The following is a 12,500-nucleotide window of genomic DNA, read 5'->3' as shown; positions in this document are numbered from 1 at the left end:
TATAGCACTAGCGCCATGGTGGGGCACATCGTTGAAGGATTTTAGCCAGTCATATCGACTCATACTTATTTTTGAGTGTGATACTTAGGTTATCGATATCCATTTGTCGCAACGCTAGGCACTGCACATAAACACAATACCATTTTGTTAGTAGCATCAGTAGAAAAGAAATACAGACACACGTACACACACACACACACACACACACACACAAACACACACACACACACACACACACGCACACGCACACGCACGCACACTGAAGAAATGAATCCATGAAGATGATCTACCCGATGGGTACGGATACTACGGACGACACTGCAATTATCCCAGGAATATGGACAGTGATTTTAAGATTTGTGGAAACGCGCGTAGCTATGCATTAAAATATTCATAAATTCCATCCAGGCATTATTACTATTATTGCTATATTTATCCTACAATGTATCGGTACAGCTTGGTGCAACTCCCAAAAACTGGTTCATCACTCAGCATCGTTAGACTGTAGCCGGCATAATGGATTAAAAGATTTATTTACATATTCACACACACACACACACACACACACACACACACACACACACGCACACACACACATACTCTCTCTCTCTCTCTCTCTCTCTCTCTCTCTCTCTCTCTCTCTCTGTCTCTCTCACACACACACACACACACACACATGCACACATACACACATATACATATATGTACCCAATACATACATGTGTGCGCAAACGACGGGCTTTTGCACATTTTCCGACAACCAATTCCACTTGCTCGACGCGAGGCTGTAAGACCTTTTAACCAAAATTGCTCACAGTGGGGCCTGAACCTGTAACCACTTCTTAATGAAGCTAACTTTTTAATCACAGAAACATGCCTTCGTCTCTCTATATTTTGTTAATGTATCTATTTGATGTTGTCAGTTACCAGTTTACTGAATGTACATACACCTTATATATGCACTTGAACTCACAATTACCAACTCATATTTGAGTGGCTCTTCAAGTGGTGACGCACATTACTAACTTAGTATTTCTTGTGGTCTCTTGAAGTTGCAACTAATTCTCACCCTGTATCATGCTCTGTTGTCTTAAAAGGTAAAGAAAACATTGAATGATTTAGTATGGGATACAATGTACCCCCAAAAATAAACAAAAGACGGGATATCGTGACTAATTCCTTTTAACATAAATTTTCTTCGGGATTGAGTCTGGACTAAGCAGAAACAAATAAAAAGAGATGTAGCCCATCTATCCCCGTTTATCACTAATTTAGTTATCACTGATCTGAAATAACACAGTACGCTCAGTTGTGAACCGTATTAGGCTTATCACGAATTGGTCTGTGATAACACGAATCGGCTATGTCAATGATTGTGCTTGATATGATATTTTTCAGTTATATTTCTATAATTTATTGATCATATGTGATTAAATTTTACTTTAAATATTTTTACTAGCCCGAAACAATATCATGATGTGCTCTAAACCATTTGGAAGTGTTATTTGGATAAGTTAGAGGGTCATCTTCGGGTCTCGGAACGAAACTTATTTTCCCCATATGCTCTATTATTCATTTATCGTCGATTCATTTAACGCGTTTTTTTTTTTTTTACCAGATACCCGTGATAAGCGAGAACATACGTATTAAGATTATAATTTTCTGGACAATACTCTACTTTATAATATACATTTACTATATTTACATCAACACTACAGTTCTATCACCGCTCCATCACAAGTGTTTCCTTGACGTGTACATGATCAGAGGCCAATTGCGAAGTAAGACTATTTCCAATCTAAGAGCAATCGTGTTCTTATATACTAAACTACAGCCACATATATGTATGATGATGGTGTATATATATGTGTATGTGTGTGTGTGTGTGTTGTTGTTGAATCATGGGAAATTGGTGAAAAGTTAGCTCGACTGATAGAGGAAATGCAAGTGAAAGGTGTTGACCGCCTAAAACAACTAAAACAATAGACAGAAACAAAAAGTTTTGATGAGATATTTCAAATTAGTGTGGGAGTTTCATTAAAAACATTTAAAAACATTTACACATTCCCATTGAGAAACTGCTTTTTATCATTTATGTGCGTGTGCATTTTATGTGTGTGCGTGTATGTGTGTGTAGTGTATGTATGTATGTACGTATGTATGTATGCATGCATACATACATACATATCATTATTAAGTTTTATTTCAAGATTTCAGGCCAATAGAGAAAGAGCCGATTTATAACCTCGATCTAAGGCTCCTTCATTAGAATTTCAACATCAGTAACGGTATTTTTGTATGTATGTATGTATGTATGCATGTATGTATGTATGCATGTATGTATGCATGTATGTATGTATGTATGTATGTATGTATGTATCTATCTATCTATCTATCTTGCAGATTTGTATGTTTTGTTTTATGTATGTATTCTCACGCATATACATGCATAATTAGACATGCTCATATATACTTAAATGATAAACTTCTGGAAAGTTTTACACATTTTCACAGTTCCAGTGATAGATGGATCTGTAGTCTTCGAATCAGCTTTCTCCTTTTTGGTTTTGAGAAGCCTAATTTCTAAAGAATGATATTTAGGCAGTGTTTTACATATCCCAGTGCACCAATATGTACGTATATATGTATGTATGTATGTATGTATGTATGTATGTATGTATGGTTTAAATTTTGATACAAACGATATTTAATATCGTTTTGTAATTATCAATTTATGATTGGAAATATCAAACTCACAGACAGATATCAAACAGTTTATTTATTGCTTACTGAGTAAACGTACTTCCAGTTACACTGGTTTCTTCTCACGCGATTTCACTATACATTTTCGCTGGCTTTCTTTGAATTTGCAGCTTCTACAACGAATACTGATTTCCTACAAAGTGTACTGATTCTGATTTTATGAATTAGGTAGCTCACAGTGACCTCTACTTTACAACAACTTGTTAAATCTAAACATAATTTCTTAAAGTTAAAAATTAATTAATCTAAGAAGAAAAATAATCGTGACTTGATATCTAAAAGTTTGAAATATTATTAAAGTTGAAGTATATTTTGTTTAATATCATTTTCAGTGGGTTACGTTCTGATTTCATATTTCGCCTTTTTACCTTTCATCCTTCCGGGATCGATAAACTAAGTACCAGTTGAACACTGGGGTCGATGTAATCGACTTACTCCTTCCCCGAAATTACTGGCCTTGTACCAAAATTTGGAATCAATATTTTTCAGTGGGTTTACTTAAAGTTAAAGCAAATCAGTTTCTTTCTCGGGACCACTATTCATTCTCGGCTAACATTTCAGCAAATTGAAGCCGTGACGCCGTCAGAGTAGATAAAAAAAAGGACATATTTTCAAAGGTGGGGGGACGCCCTAGTGGGTACAGAATAAATATTACAGAGATAGGAGTTTATATACTTCAGTATAGAATTTCTTTCGAATTTCTTCTTTCACGCCCTATAAAAATATTCATTATGTAAAAAAAACAAAAAAAAACAGTGAAAACAAAGGAAATATGATCCCTGTGTGTATTGCAGGTGAAGGCCATACAGTATTTTGTTTGTTAACTTTTACAAAACAGCAGTCAATTCTCATCAATGAGGTTTCTTTCATGACAGCTCACTCCGAAAATTCATAACAGTAATGACCAAGATTTCTAAACAGTGTTTATCTGACGTATAGTAAAGTCTTTAACCAGTTGAATGTCATACATAGAGTGTTAAACTCCACCCACACCTACAGCACCGGTTCGACTCTCGGTTAAGCAATTTCGTATCATTTATCTTTTGCATGTGCCATTTTTAGCCGTGCCATTTTCGCATGTGCCATTTCAGCTGTCCTAAAGAAGAGAGGAACTGGCTCAGTTGGCTTTAACTCGATATCCTACAATTAATGCGAAATCTTCGGCATTAAACCAGCAAGCTATAGAAAGTTTGTTGACTGTCTTAGGTCTATATAGACATAGATACTCACTTGACCTTCCCACTCATTGACTCAATAGAACATTGAGTATGTGACGGCTGGAGGAAGAAATGGCCGCACCATAGAAATACGATGGTCTTCTGCTTAGTTTTCTTCTGTCAGATGCCATTTACTGGGGAGTAGTTAACCTGAGGTTACGAAGCTACAGTGTTAACTTGGTTGCGAAGTGTACTTGTTCACCAAATGGTTATGTGTACAAATGAATAACTACTCACTCACGCATACATATACATGCATTCATATATATATATATATATATATATATATATATATATATATATATATGGGAGAATATACAAATAATAACAACAGACGAGGACAGGTGGTGTAAATAACAAAAGGATATATTAGTATGACGCTCGGGAATACGGAAAGTCTTTGACGTTTCGAGCTACGCTCTTCAACAGAGAGAATACGGAGACAAGGAGAAAAACACGGAGAAAAAAAATTGAATAGTGTTCAGTCAACGGTCAATCATAATAATGGCCGATCATAACAATGACTGACCGGAAGTTAGAAATTCTTTTTTCAGGAGAGTTAAGAAAGGGGGAGATAACAAACGGTGATCGGGAACGAGGGGCTGTGTGTGGGAGGTAGAATGCTGGTGATCTTGACGTATGTAGTGTGAAAATGGGGAAGGGAGGAAGGGAGAAAATAGTTGGTCAGTTGTAGTGTGTGCGTGGTGTGATGCGAGGGTATTGGTGTGGTGTGATGTGAGGGTGTTGGGAGGTGGGGAAGGCATGGGTGGAGTGTGGGTTAGGCTGAGGGTGGGGTAGAGGTAGGGGTCTGTGGGTAGGGTGGGGTATGTGGGTAGGGGTGGGTGGTGGGTGTAAGGAATTGGATGGGGTGGAGTGGGAATATATATATATATATATATATATATATATATATATATATATAACAATGTTAATTCTCTAAATGAAGTATTAACAGTAACTGCACGATAAAGTGTAGTATATTGCCACTTAAGTGTGGCTGACCCCTAGGGGTGGATGTTACTGTTGCTTTTAGCCCCAGGAGGACATCTCCTCCAGCTGGCTTATCGACACACGACTGTGTCCTGTTTGCCAAGGGTAGTTATCCCTCTCACCAACATCTGCAGCACGAACGGATCCGGATTTCAGGGTTATTTCCCTTCGTCGGCGTCCGATAGCCGCTGACCTTATAAATACATATATGTATATACTTGTATATATACATATATATGTATATATATACATATATATACATATATATAGATATACAAGTGTATATATATATATATATATATATATATATATATATATAGATAGACACTATCATATATATATATATATATATATATATATATATATATATATATATATATATATACATATATATATATATACATACGTATATATATATATATATATATATATATATATATATATATACATGCATATACATATATATATACACATATATACATATGTATATATATATATATATATATATATATATATATATATATATATATATATATAAGTCAGTAAATAGTGGGGTTGTGTTAACCGCACGTGGAGAAATAATAGGAAAATGAAAAAAGGCCAGAATGTTGAACTGGAAGCATAATTTAATAAAGATTTTTTCTAACCGGTTTTCATTGCGATGAAGCAAATTATCAAGAAGAAGGAGAATGAAAATGTTTTTTTACAAAGAAGTACAAAAAAGTACAAAATGAAGAAAATAATATATAAAACAATAATATAGAAAAAAAATATATATACCCATACATTATATTGTCTTTGAGCTTTTGTAGTTCAATAGTAGTTCATGTATAAATTGGTAGGAAAAATAAGGATGCATGAGAGTTGAGAGTTTTGTTAGGTTTAAAAAAAGGGTTAAAAGTTTGTGTTAAGCAGGAAATGTGGTGTCAAAACAGGAAGTGTGTGTAAGGGGAGACAAGTGTTTTTAGTTAGAGTTATGAACTCTTTTTTTCCCAACAGGAAGTTTGTGTCTGTTCATAGAGAAATAAGGTCACTGAGGGGTGTGTGTGTTAAGAAATGGTTGGAATTTCTCTATGAAAAGATTCTCCTTGTTGATTCTTTCTTGTGTGGAGATTCTGTCTTTACATTGATAGAAAGGGAATATAATGAATTTAGGGTTTTTGTTTCTGGCGCAAGAGTCTATGTGGCCACTGAGTGGAATTTGGCGGTATTGAGGGAGGTTTATTTGTTCCTTATGGACAGCTACTCTTCTACGTAATGGGAGGCTCGTCTGTCCGATATAGAAGTTTTGGCAACCTGCGCAAGTAAGGACATAAATGAGGTTACTCGAGGAACAAGAGAAATTGGTTTTAATTTTTAACTTTGTTCCTCGTTTGAAGGTAAATTCAGAGCCTTCAAGTAGGTAGGGGCAGGTGCCACAATTAGGGCGTGCACATTTTTTAACTGATGGGGGTGGAAGTGGTGTATGTAGTTTGGAATTGGTTAATAATGTTTTCAAAGATTTGTGTTGCCTTTTGCATTTAAGGACTTTGTGTGTATTAATGATATTGTTCATTTTCGGATCTGTGGTGAGTAAGGTTCATTCCATATGATGAAACAATCACCCTATGAAAAACTTCTAGAATTCAAATCCATTCTTAATAACATACATCCCAACATTCAATTCACTATGGAATTCAGCAAACATCATCTCCCTTTTCTTGATCTCTTAATCATAAAAACACCTAATAACCAAATCACAACCGACATCTACCACAAACCTACAGACTCACAACAATACCTCCTTTTTAGCTCATGCCACCCAAAACACACCAAGATAAATATCCCCTTTAATTTAGCTAAAAGAATTTGCACCATTGTCTCTGACCCAACCACTCGAGAAATACGCTTACAAGATCTCAAAAAAACACTGTTACAACGCCAATATCCCTCCACACTCATAGATCTTGGAATAAAACGTGCCAAGGAACTTGACAAAAACACACTAAAAACCAACCAACATAATAACACACCCAACCCCAAAATACTTCCATACATCTCCACCCATAACCCCAATAACATCGAAGCATTCACCACAATTAAACAAAACCTCCCCTTACTCACCACAGACCCGAAAATGAACAATATCATTAATACACACAAAGTCCTTAAATGCAAAAGGCAACACAAATCTTTGAAGACATTATTAACCAATTCCAAACTACATACACCACTTCCACCCCCATCAGTTAAAAAATGTGCACGCCCTAATTGTGGCACCTGCCCCTACCTACTTGAAGGCTCTGAATTTACCTTCAAACGAGGAACAAAGTTAAAAATTAAAACCAATTTCTCTTGTTCCTCGAGTAACCTCATTTATGTCCTTACTTGCGCAGGTTGCCAAAACTTCTATATCGGACAGACGAGCCTCCCATTACGTAGAAGAGTAGCTGTCCATAAGGAACAAATAAACCTCCCTCAATACCGCCAAATTCCACTCAGTGGCCACATAGACTCTTGCGCCAGAAACAAAAACCCTAAATTCATTATATTCCCTTTCTATCAATGTAAAGACAGAATCTCCACACAAGAAAGAATCAACAAGGAGAATCTTTTCATAGAGAAATTCCAACCATTTCTTAACACACACACCCCTCAGTGACCTTATTTCTCTATGAACAGACACAAACTTCCTGTTGGGAAAAAAAGAGTTCATAACTCTAACTAAAAACACTTGTCTCCCCTTACACACACTTCCTGTTTTGACACCACATTTCCTGCTTAACACAAACTTTTAACCCTTTTTTTAAACCTAACAAAACTCTCAACTCTCATGCATCCTTATTTTTCCTACCAATTTATACATGAACTACTATTGAACTACAAAAGCTCAAAGACAATATAATGTATGGGTATATTTATTTTTTTTCTATATTATTGTTTTATATATTATTTTCTTCATTTTGTACTTTTTTGTACTTCTTTGTAAAAAAACATTTTCATTCTCCTTCTTCTTGATAATTTGCTTCATCGCAATGAAAACCGGTTAGAAAAAATCTTTATTAAATTATGCTTCCAGTTCAACATTCTGGCTTTTTTTCATTTTCCTATATATATACATATATATATATATATATATATATATATATATATATATATATATATAACGTGAGAGAGTTAGGGGTTGGGGGTTCAACCCACTAAGGGATAGTATCTATCCAGTATACTGCTGGGAGGGTACCCAATTATCGCTACACTAGTGCTATACTAGGTGCAATCAGTGGGAGCGGGTAAAAGTGGAGGTTTTACCCAAAATTTGTATAACAATTAGAAAATGGAGGATAATATGCTGAACCCAACTACTTGCAGACGGTGTATCCCGTTGAATTCATTAATTTAATTCATAGCAAAAGTGACAAAAAAAGAAAGAAAAAGAAAGAAAGAACCAAAGCACAGGTGTTCATGGCAGACTATGTTATTTTGCCAACCTGGTTTACATATAGAAGTACAAAGTACATAAGGAATTAGAGGATGAACAGAAGTTTAATCTTACAGCTGTTTCGGCCTAGTTTTAGCAAGCCCCATTCTATCCGAATATTCCTTTCCGGAGTGATTATCGGATGACATTTTGAAATGGGGTTACATGCCCGAACCGCTAGGCCTCTTAAGAGATTCACAAAGGGTTTCATACAAATGTAGAGCAAGAGGTAAAAACAGAGGTGTGGTAGAGACCAGAAGAAAAACAACAGCAAAAATAAGATAGAAATAAAAATAAAAAATAGAATTAAAATCAAAATTAAAATAAAATTAAAATAAAAATTAAAATAAAAACAAAAATAAAAATAAGGGTACAGCAGGGAAAAAAATAATAATAAAGAATACATAAATGAAAAATGAAGGTATAGCATGTGGGACGAAACCCTTTGATGAATCTCTGTATGAGTACAAATCTTCTATATAAATGTACTGTGCACACAAGAGGAGAGCCCTATGTTTACATGGGACAGACGGCTGATTCATTTAAGAATCGTTATCGTAATTATGTTGCCAGCTTTAGGTCAATCAATAAGTGGCATTCGATATCTTTGGCAGATTTTATATGGCAATTGAAGGAGACTAATACGAAATACTACAATACTTGGTCCATAGTTAGACACAGGGCAATTTCCAGGAGATGCCGTCTCTGCTCCGAGGAATCCCTGTCTATTCTGTGGACTAACGAAAAGATACTTAATAGAATTTCTGAAAGACTATCGAGATGCCTACACGCATATAAATGTACTTTCGCACAATGCAGTGAGAATGAATTTTGAGTAACCGTTAATTTAGTGTAATTTTATCTTATTTTACTTTAAGGTATGGATGACTTTAAACTTTAAACCTCTCCGTTCTTCTAAACACCTACTAAGTATCTAACTCACTTTGTAATCACGAATGCGCCTAACCTCGCGTTTGCATATTCTCACATTTTTGCTATTGCTTGTATGAGCGTGTGTACTCGTGCCATGCAGCTTTCCCGAGGGCGTTTATGCATACATATCTGTTAACGGTTATTTTCAATACTTTTCTCACTGGATTACGTGTTCGCTTCTCTTTTTGTCTTCTGCAATTTTATTTGGGATCTTCTATATATTTGAAAAATTTTCCTCCGTCTGGCTGTTTTTCTCTCTACAAAACGGAAAGTTGAATTATGGAACAGTCATTTTAACGAGTTTCTTTTACTTATTTATCACCCGATGCGATACGTCTGCATCACCGGATACTCCTGAACCAGTTTTTGTGTGTCCCACAAGAGGAGTCGATGCTAGATGTGTCGAAACAATTGTTGTGATTAATAATATATTCTCGTATATTCCATCTTCTGTCTTTCATTTGTTATTCATATATACAAATATGTATATATATATATATATATATATATATATATATATATATATATATATATATATATATATATATATATATATATATATATATATATATATATATATATATATATATATATATATACGCGTCTGTTGGGTCGTCTAAAAGATAATCTGGTGATGCATGTTTCAATTTATTGTAGATTGAGGGATTGATGTATGATTTAATTGTATGTGTCTGTCTTGCCTATCACATCTGTGAAGGCGCTTGGCTTAGTGGTTAGGGCATTCGGCTAACGATCGTAAAGTTGTGAGTTCAATTCCCGACCAAGCGCTGTATCCTTCAGCAAGGCTCTTTATTTCACGCTGCTTCAGTCCACTCAGCTGGCAAAAATGAGTAGTGCCTGTATTTTAAAGGCCGGCCTTGTCACACTTTGTTTTACGCTGAATCTCCCTGAGAACTACGTTTAGGGTACACGTGTCTGTGGAGTGCTCAGCCACTAGCATGTTAGTTTCACGAGCAAGCTGTTCTGTTCATCGTATCAGCTGGGACCCTCGTCGTAACCCACACAATGCTCCTTTATTACATCTGTGATGAAGTTTCTTATATCTAGTTTAATTTACTGTAAGGCCTCAACCCTAAATTATTATCGTAAACTTACCGTATTTTCCTGCATACAAGTCGAATTTTTCAAACCAAAATTTACACCAAAATGTAGGTAGGTCAAACTATACACCAGCAAGTTGTTGCTGTTGTTGTTTGTTCCTTCTCGTGCTACGCCTGACTCATAAGGGCCGGTTTCCCGGTTTCATTGGCGTATATGTTCCCTAGCTGGACGGGACGCCAGTCCGTCGCAGGTGAGCTGCTAGAGGCACGAGGAAAGAGTGAGAGAAAGTTGTGGCCAAAAAGTCAGCAGAAGTTCGCCATTACTTTCTGCCGGAGCCGCGTGGAACTTAGGTGTTTCGCTCATAAACACACATCGCAGGTCTGAAATTTGAATCCGCGATCTCTCGACCGAAGTCCGCTGCTTTAACCACTAGGCCATGTGACTTCACAAGGTGACTTTGTAGGACCAAAAATTCCACATGAAATGCAGCAGGATTTAGAAAGGTAGCGAAGACTTTTGAATGTTTATATTATATGCTTACACTACATACAACGTCGACTTGTATGCCGGAAAATACATGCCAGAAATAAAGCATTTCATTACTAAATATCATCAACATTGTTACGAATAGGAATATTAAAGCGTCGAGCTGACAGAATCCTTAAGACGCCAGGCAAAATGCTTAGTGGCATTTCGTCTGTCTTTACGTTTTAAGTTCGAGTTCCGTCGAGGTCGACTTTGCCTTCCCTCTATTTGGGGTTGATAAAATAAGTTGATCAGTGGAAGCGGTGTAATCGAGCTTCCTACTCTCCTGAGATTGAAGGCGGTGTGCCTATATATGATACCGCTATGAGTAGTAATACTGATTTGTGATGTTATGAATCAGAAGGATATTAGCTTTGTCAAGGATATTAGTAAATCGTTCTTTACTTACAGTTAATGTGGTTATGTTCTAACTACAATTAATATCAAATAAGAAAAGTGTATATTTGCGGCAATATCCGTGCATATTTTTTATAAGAAGTTTTGTTTTAAGTCATCAAACAATACTTCCTGAAATTGGTAGGTACCAGTTAGATGTTACAAGCATTCTTATATAAACGAACCATGACGCCAAAGAAAATTAATTAATGTAATATTTGACATTAATTATAATCATTAGAATTATTTCCCGAAAGGGTGACAAGCCAAAATGTCACATCATACTCTCTATCTTTATTTATGTATTTTGATTTTTAAATTGTCATATTACAAGTCACATGTTTCGTGACGTGATTTATGGATTTAATTAAATTTAGCGTCGAATAAATATTTTCATTAATTTTCATCCTTCAAACAATAACCAATCTAAAGCAGTATTATTAGTAGATGTTGGACGTACAAAATAAAACCTATTCTTTTTTCTTTTTTTAAGTGACATTGTAGTAAAAAGTTAAGGAACGATTACTATCTTGAGAGACTTAGAGAAAGAAACAAAAAAAATGGAAAAAGAAATTATAAAGTTAAGTGTGAAAGATAGAGACATTTATTTTATGTTAGCACAAAAGAATTAAACGCCACAGGACATAAGTGACGTGCACGAGAAGAGTGATTCTAATACCGTATTGTGAGATTAATATCAAATTAGATTTGTGATATCTCATATATTAAGTTAATTTTCGTCAATTGGAGCCAAGTATCTTAGTAGGAAAGATAAAAATCAATCAATAATTGTTACTGAAGAGATGTTGTTGTGAGAAAGACACAATAAGTAGAGATGATTTCGTATGTTTATCATCATTATCATCATGTTCTTATTATTGTTGATATCATCACTTATGCTTTCGAAAGAAGCATAACTCTCAAAAGCTTATTCTTTCTCATTTAAATATACCGCTGCCCCTGCCACCATCTATGCAAGAAGCAATTACAATTTAGCAGTTGAATTCACGTTAGAAATAAGAACATTGTAATTTATTTTCGTCTGTATTTATTTCGAGCTCTACAGTTCAAATCACCATTTGTGCAAATACTTGAGAAGGTGATAGCAGTGAGGTCAATTTTATACTGAAGAGTACGAGTGAAAGTAGAGCAGAAAT

General features: G+C 35.3%; 1 protein-coding gene across 1 annotated transcript in view; it reads right to left on the bottom strand.

The window, feature by feature from the left end:
- Positions 1 to 12,500, bottom strand: part of LOC106878261 (GTP cyclohydrolase 1-like) — a 113,747-nt gene that overhangs the window by 4,336 nt on the left and 96,911 nt on the right. The window lies entirely within an intron of this gene.

Source organism: Octopus bimaculoides, chromosome 3 (genome assembly GCF_046866305.1).
Source record: "Octopus bimaculoides isolate indiv1 chromosome 3, ASM4686630v1, whole genome shotgun sequence".
NCBI classification, from domain to species: domain Eukaryota; kingdom Metazoa; phylum Mollusca; class Cephalopoda; order Octopoda; family Octopodidae; genus Octopus; species Octopus bimaculoides.
Note: the sequence above shows the minus strand (reverse complement) of the source record. Positions and strands in the feature narration are given on the sequence as shown.